The sequence below is a fragment of the Octodon degus genome, unplaced genomic scaffold (assembly GCF_000260255.1).
Source record: "Octodon degus isolate 3935 unplaced genomic scaffold, OctDeg1.0 scaffold00102, whole genome shotgun sequence".
Lineage (NCBI taxonomy): Eukaryota > Metazoa > Chordata > Mammalia > Rodentia > Octodontidae > Octodon > Octodon degus.
The window spans coordinates 7,293,980-7,304,564 of record NW_004524678.1 but is presented as its reverse complement, the minus strand read 5'-3'; the positions used below and the strand labels follow the sequence as shown (position 1 = coordinate 7,304,564).

The 10,585-nt window shown below is 35.9% G+C and overlaps 1 non-coding gene across 1 annotated transcript; it reads left to right on the top strand.

The window, feature by feature from the left end:
• Positions 1-6,796: 6,796 nt before the first annotated feature.
• LOC111818808 lies at positions 6,797-6,958 on the top strand. The gene has a single exon (XR_002822708.1). It is a non-coding gene; the product is annotated as a U1 spliceosomal RNA (small nuclear RNA).
• Positions 6,959-10,585: the final 3,627 nt, after the last annotated feature.

Here is a 10,585-nt window from a genome sequence, read left to right as displayed (position 1 = left end):
TCAAAGTGGTTGGGATATATAGTTACATTCTGTTAATGAATAGAATAATTTGTTCTAATGGTGTTTGTAAATAGGATATCATGTCCACATCTTGTACAGCAATTAACCACTAAGAAGAATGTATGCAGTGTGTAAATTATTGAAACTGTCCTACTGATTTGATTTGAAACTGTCTCATTGCTATTTGTTTATCAATAAAACTATGGCAAAAATTTATCAATTAAAAAAATCACAACCATTTATACATCTTATATAAATAAAGATAAATACACATAAAGATGACATGAGTATACATTTTCCTTTCCAACGTTATATAATACCAAACAAAATAAACTTTTATTTGAAAAAAGCATTCTAAAGCACATTGGGAAACAATTGGCACAATAAAAACAGAGATCAATGTGACTGTAGTGGTTGACTGATTGTTTTAGCTTGAGAAGTTTAGAGCTTCACTAAATTGGCTCAGCAGTTCTACACCCTAGAGTGTGGAGGCCTCACTCTACAGTGACTCATCACTAAAAAGTAAATGAGGAAAATGGGGCATCCCCTTCTTCCTCAGCAGAGCTCCAGTCTTTACCATCAGCTTGGACATTATCTCCTGGCTTCTAGTGCAGACTTTTGGCTTCTGCTTTGGATCCCTCAGCCTTCTGGTGCACACTCTTCAGTCTTCCACTGCAGACCCCACAGCCTTTTGATAGGGACTTGCTCTCTGTTGCCATTGTTGGCACTACTCCTCCCGTTTGCTCTTGTGTTTTTGCTGTTTTCTGCCACTATGAACTGCTGCCCTGTGCCATGTGCCTCTCCATCGTGGAGCTAGCTGAGTATGGCCTGAAATCTCCCCTAACTATGAGCTAAATAAGCCTTTTCTTCCTTAAGTGTGGACATCAGGTATTTTTGTCCCAGTAATAAGAGAAAAGTAGCCAAGACAATGATATAGGATGAAATGAAATAGCAATCTGTTTATCCAGAACAGATATTTTAATGTTTTAGAAGTATAATTCTAAATTAAATACTCTATTAGATTTTTATTTTTTCATGTATAATAGTTATTTCATCAAGTTTTGACCAGTATCTAGACCATGTAACTACCTATTGATCAAGATATAGAATATTTTCTTCTCTCTAGAAACTTTCTTTTCTATTCTCTCTCTGTAAATTCTACCCATCTGTAAGTTCTGGCTTGATTTCTATCAGTTTAATGCAGCATGATTTAAAAGTTAATGTAAATGAATTACATATGATATGCCAGTTTAAATAAATCTTTTTCTCAACTGAAGGTGTTTGAGATTTATACATGTTGTGTAACTTTCTAGTCCTGAACTATTGCATTATATTTATGCATAGCTTTACAATTCATTCTCTTGCAGTGATAAGTACTGGCATTGTTTCCAAATTGATGTATTATGACTGCAACGTTCACAAAGATTCCTTTACAATTCTTTTTATTTTCAGAAGGCAGATGCCTTTATTTATTTATTTATTTTTATGTTGCCTCAGGTTTATTTGTACAAAGAGCACAGGAGGACACCAGCCCCACACATGTGTCACCCCAGGGGTCACATCAGTCCTTCTATTTTTACATCAGCAGATAAGAGGCTTTTACTGTGGCACCTTCAAGGGGGTCTGGGCATGTTTGGGGGCCTTGATTGGAGCAGAAGGTGGAGCATGGGCCTTGGCTGGAGCCTGGGCCTTTGGTGGGCAAGGCCTGCGACCCTTGACAATGTGGGCACAGATACGCTTCCCAGGCTTAGGGTGGGCAATATAGGCAAGTCAAGCAAGCCTGCAGTTTACGCCTTTGGAATGATCCTGGGCTTAACCTTGGGCTTGACGAGGGACCTGATAGCCTCGGCCTGTGCATTCATGGCCTTGTCATTGTTTCCTTGCATTTTCTTGACGCCCTTCTTGTTGTGCTTCTTGGCAAAATGCATGTTCCTAAGGAACTTGAGATCTACCCTCTTCAGAGATTTGCATCATTGTGACCAAGGTTTCTTGATGCCATTTTTGTGCCACTTTTGGGACTGGTTGTGCGTGGTGTGGTTCGTGGACTTGGCCATAATTGCACTGTAACCCAGGGCTGACAAGAGCCTGGAACCAGAAGAAGAAAAGACTTATTTAATTTATTTTGGATGAGGGAAGCTATTGTGTGATAAAGAAGTCATTCCTAGGTTTCGTCTCCCAAGGCACGGGCAAAACACGTGTAAAACTGGTTATACTATTCTAGGCTTGCAGCAACATTCCGTGGGAACTTAACATTCCATGCCCTAAATCCACAGGAACATTTGGAGCCTTCAATCTCATTTTTTAAATTTAACCTAATGGATATAAAATGATATCTCATGTTTTACATTTCTTAATTATTAATGATTCTTAACACCCTTTCATGGATTTGTTGATCTTTTGTATGGTGACATTTCTGTTAAAATATTTTCCAATATTTAAATGAGTTTGTCATTTTACGTTTGGACTTAAGGAGTTTAATACATATTCCAGATATAAATTCATATATATGTATTTATATTATATTAATTATATTATATTATATTAGAGGTGATTTGTATCTTTGTGTGATATACTTTTGTGAAATGTATATATCACATATGTTTGCTGTAAATGTTCTCTCAGGTTGCAGTTTTTCTATTTTCTAAATAATATGATGAATGAGAAGGTTTTTAAAATTTTCTCATATTGTTTAACATACACAATTTACCACTTTTTATATTGTGCTAACCACTCCTGTGTCCTAAAAATTGTTGCCTACCAAAATTGTGAAGACTTAGATCAATCTTGTTTTTCCTAGAAAAGTTATAGTCTTAACTTTCCATTTTGCCTGTGTTCCATTTAAAATGATTATTTAAAGATGGTCTGAGACAGAAATTAAAGATTCTTTATAAATTAGTTAGCTATATTTTCAAGCACATTTTGTGGAAAAGACTCTGTACCCTATAGACTGCTTTGATGTCTTTGAAAACAATCAGTTGAACTCACACATACAGATTCTTCTCTGGGCTCTATTCTAATCTATTTAACTGTTTTTACCATTGTCACATTATTCTGATTACTTTATATGCACTTCAAAATCAATCACTTCACTCTTCTTTCAACTGGATTTAAAATTTTCAATTGTTGTAAGGACTGAAGGGAGAAACTGAAGGTTGAAACTAAATGCTAGGAGGATATGAATACCAGGAAGTGACTCTGATCAGGAAGAAATGAAATCTAGCATGCATTGTGAAGCAGTACATAATATTACAATCAAATTTAGGGCTTATAACCCTGAGATAGAGACTATGTCCCCTCATTTAGAATATTTACTCATTTGGGAAATTCTTGTTTTGTTTTATGGGAAGTTTTTAAGTGCTTAGTATTCAATCTAGGATTTCTGCTATAGTGACAATGTTATTTTCTTTCTCTTTCTTTCTTTCTTTCTCTCTCTCTCTCTCTCTCTCTCTCTCTCTCTCTCTCTTTCTTTCTTTCTTTCTTTCTTTCTTTCTTTCTTTCTTTCTCTTTCTTTTTTGTATTTAGTACAAGGTTTACAGGATCTCACTACATAGATCAGACTCGTAGAATTGTTCCTACTGACAGCTTCCTAAGTGCTGGGATTATAGGCTCATGCCACCATGCCCAGTCTCAGTAACTGTCTCAGTGCATTCTTGGGGCAGGACTGGCACGGCAGGCTGGGTATTGCACCCTTGACCCCTGCATCTACTTAAGCAGGTGCTTTGATCCTCTGAGCTATACGGCTGACCTGAAAATGTTATTTTCTTATATTCTAATTAAGGGATAGTAATTTAAAAAAAAAAAGGAAAAAACTGAATCCTACATTACTTATTGTTTTGATATTTCTCAAATACATCTGATACCTTTGAGATAATTAATGTACTAGATTTTACCTAATGAAGTTAAAGTTTATTGTGTCCTCATAGAAAACATGTAGTTTGTCTCTGGAGAATTGAACTCATTTACACATTTTATAACTCATTCGTATTCGTCTTTTAACTACCTTTCCGTTTTCTTTTGAGGGAAAGGGAATCTAACATAAATTTCACTTGCTCATGATTTCCTTGGCAGTCACAAACAACTTTTACAAAATTCAAGGCAAAGTTAGACAACCTCCTATGCTTTTTGAAAATGATTTTAATATTAATAATTTTGAGTGGGAAGTTTGTGCAGCAAAACCTTCAAAGCTTTCAGGTGAATGTTATGCTATTTTAGAAGTTTATAATAATTTTGTTCCAGTATTTTTCCTTTTGATAATTTAGATAGATCTCCTTGCTCTTATCGATGCACATAAATAATCCTGTAGATAGTTTCACTTATCTGAGAAATCCACTGAATTTCTTTTAGGATTTTCCACCATAGAAACATGCATAACCTGTGACAATTCCATTGCTATCTTAAAATGTTTATACAGAAATGTTACTTCTTGGGTTAGAATAAATGGTCCCATGAATAGAATGCATTATAGCCCAGTATTGTCTGCTTCAGTATAAATGGTGTCTACTAAGTTGTGGCTCTACTTTGTGGATAAAGTTTGAGGTTCACTGTAAGACAGAAACAGTTAAGATATTCTCAATAAAAATAGCTGCATGAAGTTTATATTTCAATAACATGCTTCCTGGGTTGACAGGAAAATAATAAGTAAATAGAGACAAACAAAATTGGAGATCTCAAGTTGGCTGCAACTTGGTTTGTAAGAAAACAAATATATAGCTGAAGGAGGTGGGGCCTACTGAAGGTGCAGGATTAGGTTGCAGTGTTATGCTCTGTTGTGACACATTATGTTGGTGATGAGGACTTGAAGGAAATAAGTGAGCCCAACAATAGCACAGCTTCTCTCACAGGGACAACAAAATTTAGCCCTGGGTTGGTAACTTGAGTAGTGCATTTGAAGAACAATAGGAAAAAATAATTCAGGAACTAATAGGAGAATAATACACAGTAAGAAAGATACATGATGCTTTTAGGTTAAATAGATCGTAAAAATTAGAATACAAGTTTTGACACAAATGTCAGATATTCCTAATAAAAGCAGATGGCTAATGTTTGTTTCTGCCACAGGCAAAAATGTGGATTTGAGGAAGGGGGTTAGCATAGGAGGGGAGGAGTTGGTGTATTTAGTGCTGCTGGACCTCAAGGTGAAGTATTTCAAGTTCAACTTTAGCTACAAAGTCTTCTCCAAAATTTATCAGTGGGTTGTTAAGTCTTCACTATTAGACCCCACACAACCTGAAGAGAAAAACTAAAGACCACCACTCTGTCTAAGCAGGAATCCCTCCATACACACTTAGGCTGAGAGGCGAAAATATATCTGTTTATTAGGGTGACTCCCAGGTTTGGTTCTCAGACTTACAGGAAACCCTGTAAGTTACAGAATGTCATGCTATAAATCAGCAGAATACCACTCTCATCCTGTTCTTCTGAAGAGGCACCAGGCCTACCCATGACCCCTGAGAAACTTATAATTTTCCATCTTCCCCAGTCAGACACTCCCTCCCATACCTAAGTTAGCCTATAAAGCATGCTCTCTTTGTCTGTGGTAAATGGTCTTCTTACCTACGTTTCACCAGCTATGTATGGACTGAAAGTTCTATGAACTCTAAGCTGAATAAATTTTTCTTCCTTATTTTTGGGCGTCAGGTATTTTGTCTTGGCAATGAGAGAAAAGTAACCAGGACACAGGCATTGTGATATTTTCTGATAGGTGACTAATTTATTACATTCTGTCTGTGAAAAGCATTTTTCAATAAGTTGACAGCTGATAAACATAGATGTCTGAATAAATGACCAAGACCCCCAGACCCATCTCTTCTGAAAGCTCTGTTTTTTCCCCTACACTTGCTACATGACTTGCTTCCCTCCCAAGTTGACTGTCTTTTATGTTTATTGGATATATATTATATTTTTCTATGAAATGATTGTTTTAATTTAGATTTTCTACTGAAGTAACAATTTATATTTAATGTGGTAAAATTTTTGTAAGCTTGGGATAAAAATATTTTTCAGTTCATTGTTGCACTATTTTCATTGAATTTGTATGTTGCCTTTATGTAGCTTTTTGATTAACAGATGTCGTAATTCCCTGTTTTATGTCTCTTTTAAAAAGCTTTAAATTTTTCGTTTTACATTTATATTTTTAATCTTCTTGGAAATATTTTTTAAGATATGAGACAAAAATTCTACTTAATTTTTAAAATAATTTTGCAAGGATCATTTTTAACAGTCTGTAGTTTTTCCATAGAATTATAATGATAGCACCATGTCCGTTTGGCACTTTAGTGTGCCTGATTTATCTGTTCATTCCTCAGTCTGGTTGGGTATGTGCCGTGTCTCTACATATAGTGAAATAATTTCACAATTTTTCCAGATGCATCTTGAAATTAGATCTTCCATATAAAGTGTAAAGTTTTTGATTAAAATCAACAAAAATAATAAAACATGTTATGGTAATTATTGAAGTTCTTTGACTCTAAATTCTACGTAGACATGGAGTTATTGAGTCTAGTTTTTTCATGGTTCATAATTAATTTGTGCATACCTAATATATTATAGTAAAGCTTTATAATTTTACTAAATATTTTAATTATCAGACTATTTCAGTTATCCTGAGACAAGAAGGATGTCAGACCAACAATTGATATTGGGGAAATGTAATTCCCAACTTATTACATGACAGATATGCCAAGTTCACATTGCCCATTATCAAAGAATGAACTCTAAGCAACAACGGAGGTTAAGCAAAGGAAATATTTATTGAGGGGTTGAGATATACCTCCTGAGAGAAAAAAAAGGGGGTCCAATACTTACCTGGCAAGGGAGATACCGTGATCATGAAGGTGGTTTCCCAGGGCGAAGCTTATCATTACACTCTGGATGTGCTGTCCCCTGCAATTTCCCCAAATGTGGGAAACACAACTGCATAATTTGTGGTATCAGGGGACTGTGTTTGTGCTTTCCCCTGAAATAAAGGCAGGGGGGCTAGTGAGTTACCAGTGAGCTTGCTTTATAAAGGAAGTTTCATACAGCAAAATCATGAGGTTGGTATAATGAGGATCAAAGTTATGATCAACCAGCAAGATTACAACAATAGCCAATTAGGTATATTACCTAATAGGGAAACAAGTCCTAGAGCAAGTGTACATTAAAACAACAAAGAAATTTTTCAAGAAGTGATGGGTCTGTGTGTCTTGGCAATCTACTGAGGTGACTTAATGTCTGCCCATAATTTTTTTTGACCTGGTGTTATCACTTAGCTTATCCCTTGGGGAAGCATGTAGATTTGGTCATTCATCCTAGTTTGGCCTTCAATAGATGCATGTCCGGCCGGAGTTGTAATGTATTTTCATCTTTTGTACTGACTGTCTTGAGGACTTAGTTCTGTCTGACTGCCTATAATATTTCTACCAAACTAGTTCGTCTATTATACTCCTACTTTATTAATATTTTACAAGTGCCATTTTAATATTTAAATACAACCTAGGTGAAATTGCAAGTTGTTTTTGCACAATGATTTAAGTCCAACTCCTGTGTTGATAAGACTGATTTATAACTTAATTTCACACTTTCTTTTAGTTCCAAGAACTCCCCTTACTTTTCTGTCCTTCTAGGCCTAGAGACAGAAGAAGCTCAAAAGCTACATTTATGAAAATGTCTTCTGAACTGGCTTTTGATTATGGCCTGTCAAAACTCAAGACTCTCAGGAGTGTAGAGAAGGCAGGATGAAGGTAGAAACCCCCGTGTCTGGGGTTTACACACACACACACACCTGTTGCCTATCACAGCGGCAAGAGTGCAGCAGCGTGCCTTTGGCTTACTGACTCAAGCACTACTTGTCCCAGCTTAAGACCCTGGAGAGGCTAAAAAGGATGAAAAATGACTCAAAGATTACTTGGAGTCAATGTCCAATCCATACTCAGATGGGCCCAGAAGCGCTGCCATTAACCGACACCCCTCAGTGTGAGAAAGTCTGAAAGGGCAGCTCCAAATGGAAGACTCTGTGGCCTTTTATTGGTAGAACCAGGAAGCCAGGATCAAAGGAAAAAGAAGGTTGTTTGGTCAGGAACTCAGTAGGAGACAGCGGAAGGACAGGACGGGGTTGTCTGTCGAATGACTGACCTTGGGACTAATCTAAGTGATAAATGAAGTGTGGGGAGGATGAGGGCTGCAGCGTTCATTCCTTAAGGTAGGGTGTTGGTTCTACTTGGAGTTTGTGGCCCTGTGGGTGGTCTTCCAATCTCTACCACACACCGCCGAAGGCTTGTGGTGTGGCTCCAGATGTCCCTTACCTTTGCACACCCCTCTCATGCAGACCTCTGGTCAAGCCCCCACGCTGCTGATGCTGATAAACAGAAGTAAATTCTGGTCTCTCTTTAAATCATGTCTTAGTTGAGAAAGAGACAAATGGATATAGAAGAATGCACATTTTAGAGACCTGTACCCCACAGAGCTCTGGGCTCTCCTGTAGTACCGCATGACATTGCAGTAGATCCGCCGGTCTTCTGCAGTGACAGTGTCCTCGGCTCTCGTTCCCTTACTTATTTTCTTGCCTTTCTAAATCTCTGCAGAATATTGTTTATCCCATAGCCTTTGTTTCTCCAATTCTTCTGTTAATTACATAAGCTACTTACTGGCACTAAATCCTTTTCTCATTTTCAGTTTCTTGATTGTACCTTGAATAATATATATGAATCAGGTTTGCTCATTTGTAATTGTTCCAGTTTTCTGTTTAGTGTATATGATTTCTGCGAAGTATTTGTTCCTTCTTTTAAAGTCACAGGTATTTCTTTCTCCTTCCCTATTATGCTGACTTTAATTCTATAAAAAACTGAATGAAATTATTGGCAGCAGGAATACTGTGAATGTATTATAAAATCTGGAGTTTAAAATAATTACAAGATTTCAACATATTTTTCTACAATTTGGAGGTAATTTTTTTTAATATTTTGAATGTTCTCTCTTCTGCCTTGTGTTAAGGGGTTTTACCTAAAGGATTCTAGACTTTCATATTTTGCCCCTGCATTTATCAAAAATGTTTACTTAGGTTTTTCTCCTTTAATATTTTAATGTTGTTAATGACTTTTATAGACTCTGGTGATAAACCAACGCTGAAATTCTGGGTTATTCTTAAATTCTTCATCATGCGATATTTTGTTTGCAGATTTTTGTTATATATTTTTATGTAAATGGAAATTTGAGATGGTACTCAAAATTTTACCTTTCATACTGTCTTAATCTGTTTTTATACCAATGCTATGCTAAATTCATAAATTATGTGTGGGATATTGCTTGTTACTTATCTAGTACAAAAGTTTATCGTATATTTTTTAATATTTTTATGACATAGCAATCACTATCTGGACATTCTGTACTTCTGTGGGAAACTTTAACTTGTTAAATTCTTCTGTAGTTATAGACTTCTGATTATTTCTTTGTAAGCAGTTTGGTGGGCAAGGAATTTGTATAAATTGTATAAATTTTTAAGTATGTTAGCATCAAAATTTTTGGCCTTTTTGTATTCTTTACGATGGTTCTGCCCAACTGGAGTTTGTTGATGGGTATTAACTGCTGTGAGAACACGCTCTTATTTTGTCAAAACTCTGTTTTTAGAACACTGACATCATGAGTAGGGATGCTGTCTACTGATGCTTGTGAAATTTAAGATCTTAAGATACTTACACAATGGTCGAATACTGAGAGGTCTCAGCCTGCCAACGACACATATTTTTTTGGCTTACCCATAGACAGCTCCTCTTTCTCACACATTTTCACTGCAACACTGAAGCATTCATGATCCTGCCTGCATTTCGGAGCTCTCCACCACGTGAGGAGCCCAGTCAGCTGGAGAGCCCAGTGTAAATGAGGCCTGGCTAGGAAACCAGTCCCCAAAACAGACCGTTATTCTCTACCGTGGTTTTCCTTCCCACAGTGGGATATTCCAAACACTCCTGCAGTCTCCTAACCTCCAAGTTAACTCCTGTAAGCTTATAACCACTGTTTTCTGAGATGCGCTATGTTTACACAGATTGATCAAGTTATTGTTCATCACTTCACTGTGGATAGTATTCAAATATTTTCATTTCAGTAATGAAAATAGTTGCAAGTGTACCATTACATTCAAAATTCTTTATGTTTACTATACTTACGAAATTAACAAAGAGTGCAAAGTAGGGAAGCTTGAAGCAAATTGGTTATCAAATGGTTTACTTGTAACTTGCAATTTTAGTGAATTCTATGTTAATATTTTAAGTTATTGTTAAGATAAATTTGATGACACCAGATGTATAATTTTGAATATAGTAGAATTTTGATGTTTAGAAGAACACTTAAAACTTTAAAAGTTATACAATTTTTAACTTAATTTTCGCTTATGATTTTGTTTGACATTAATCTTTCTTTTAATATTGATATAATATGAAGTTTTGCAATTGCAATTGATATAATTTTGAAATTTGCAAATTTCAACTCAGCACATACTCCAAGATCAGCTAGTGATACTGCTGTCTATCTATATCTATAGATCTATATCTACCTCTAAACAATTTCATTTTATTCTTCATTTGAAAATATGCTAAGTGGTATTCAATATACC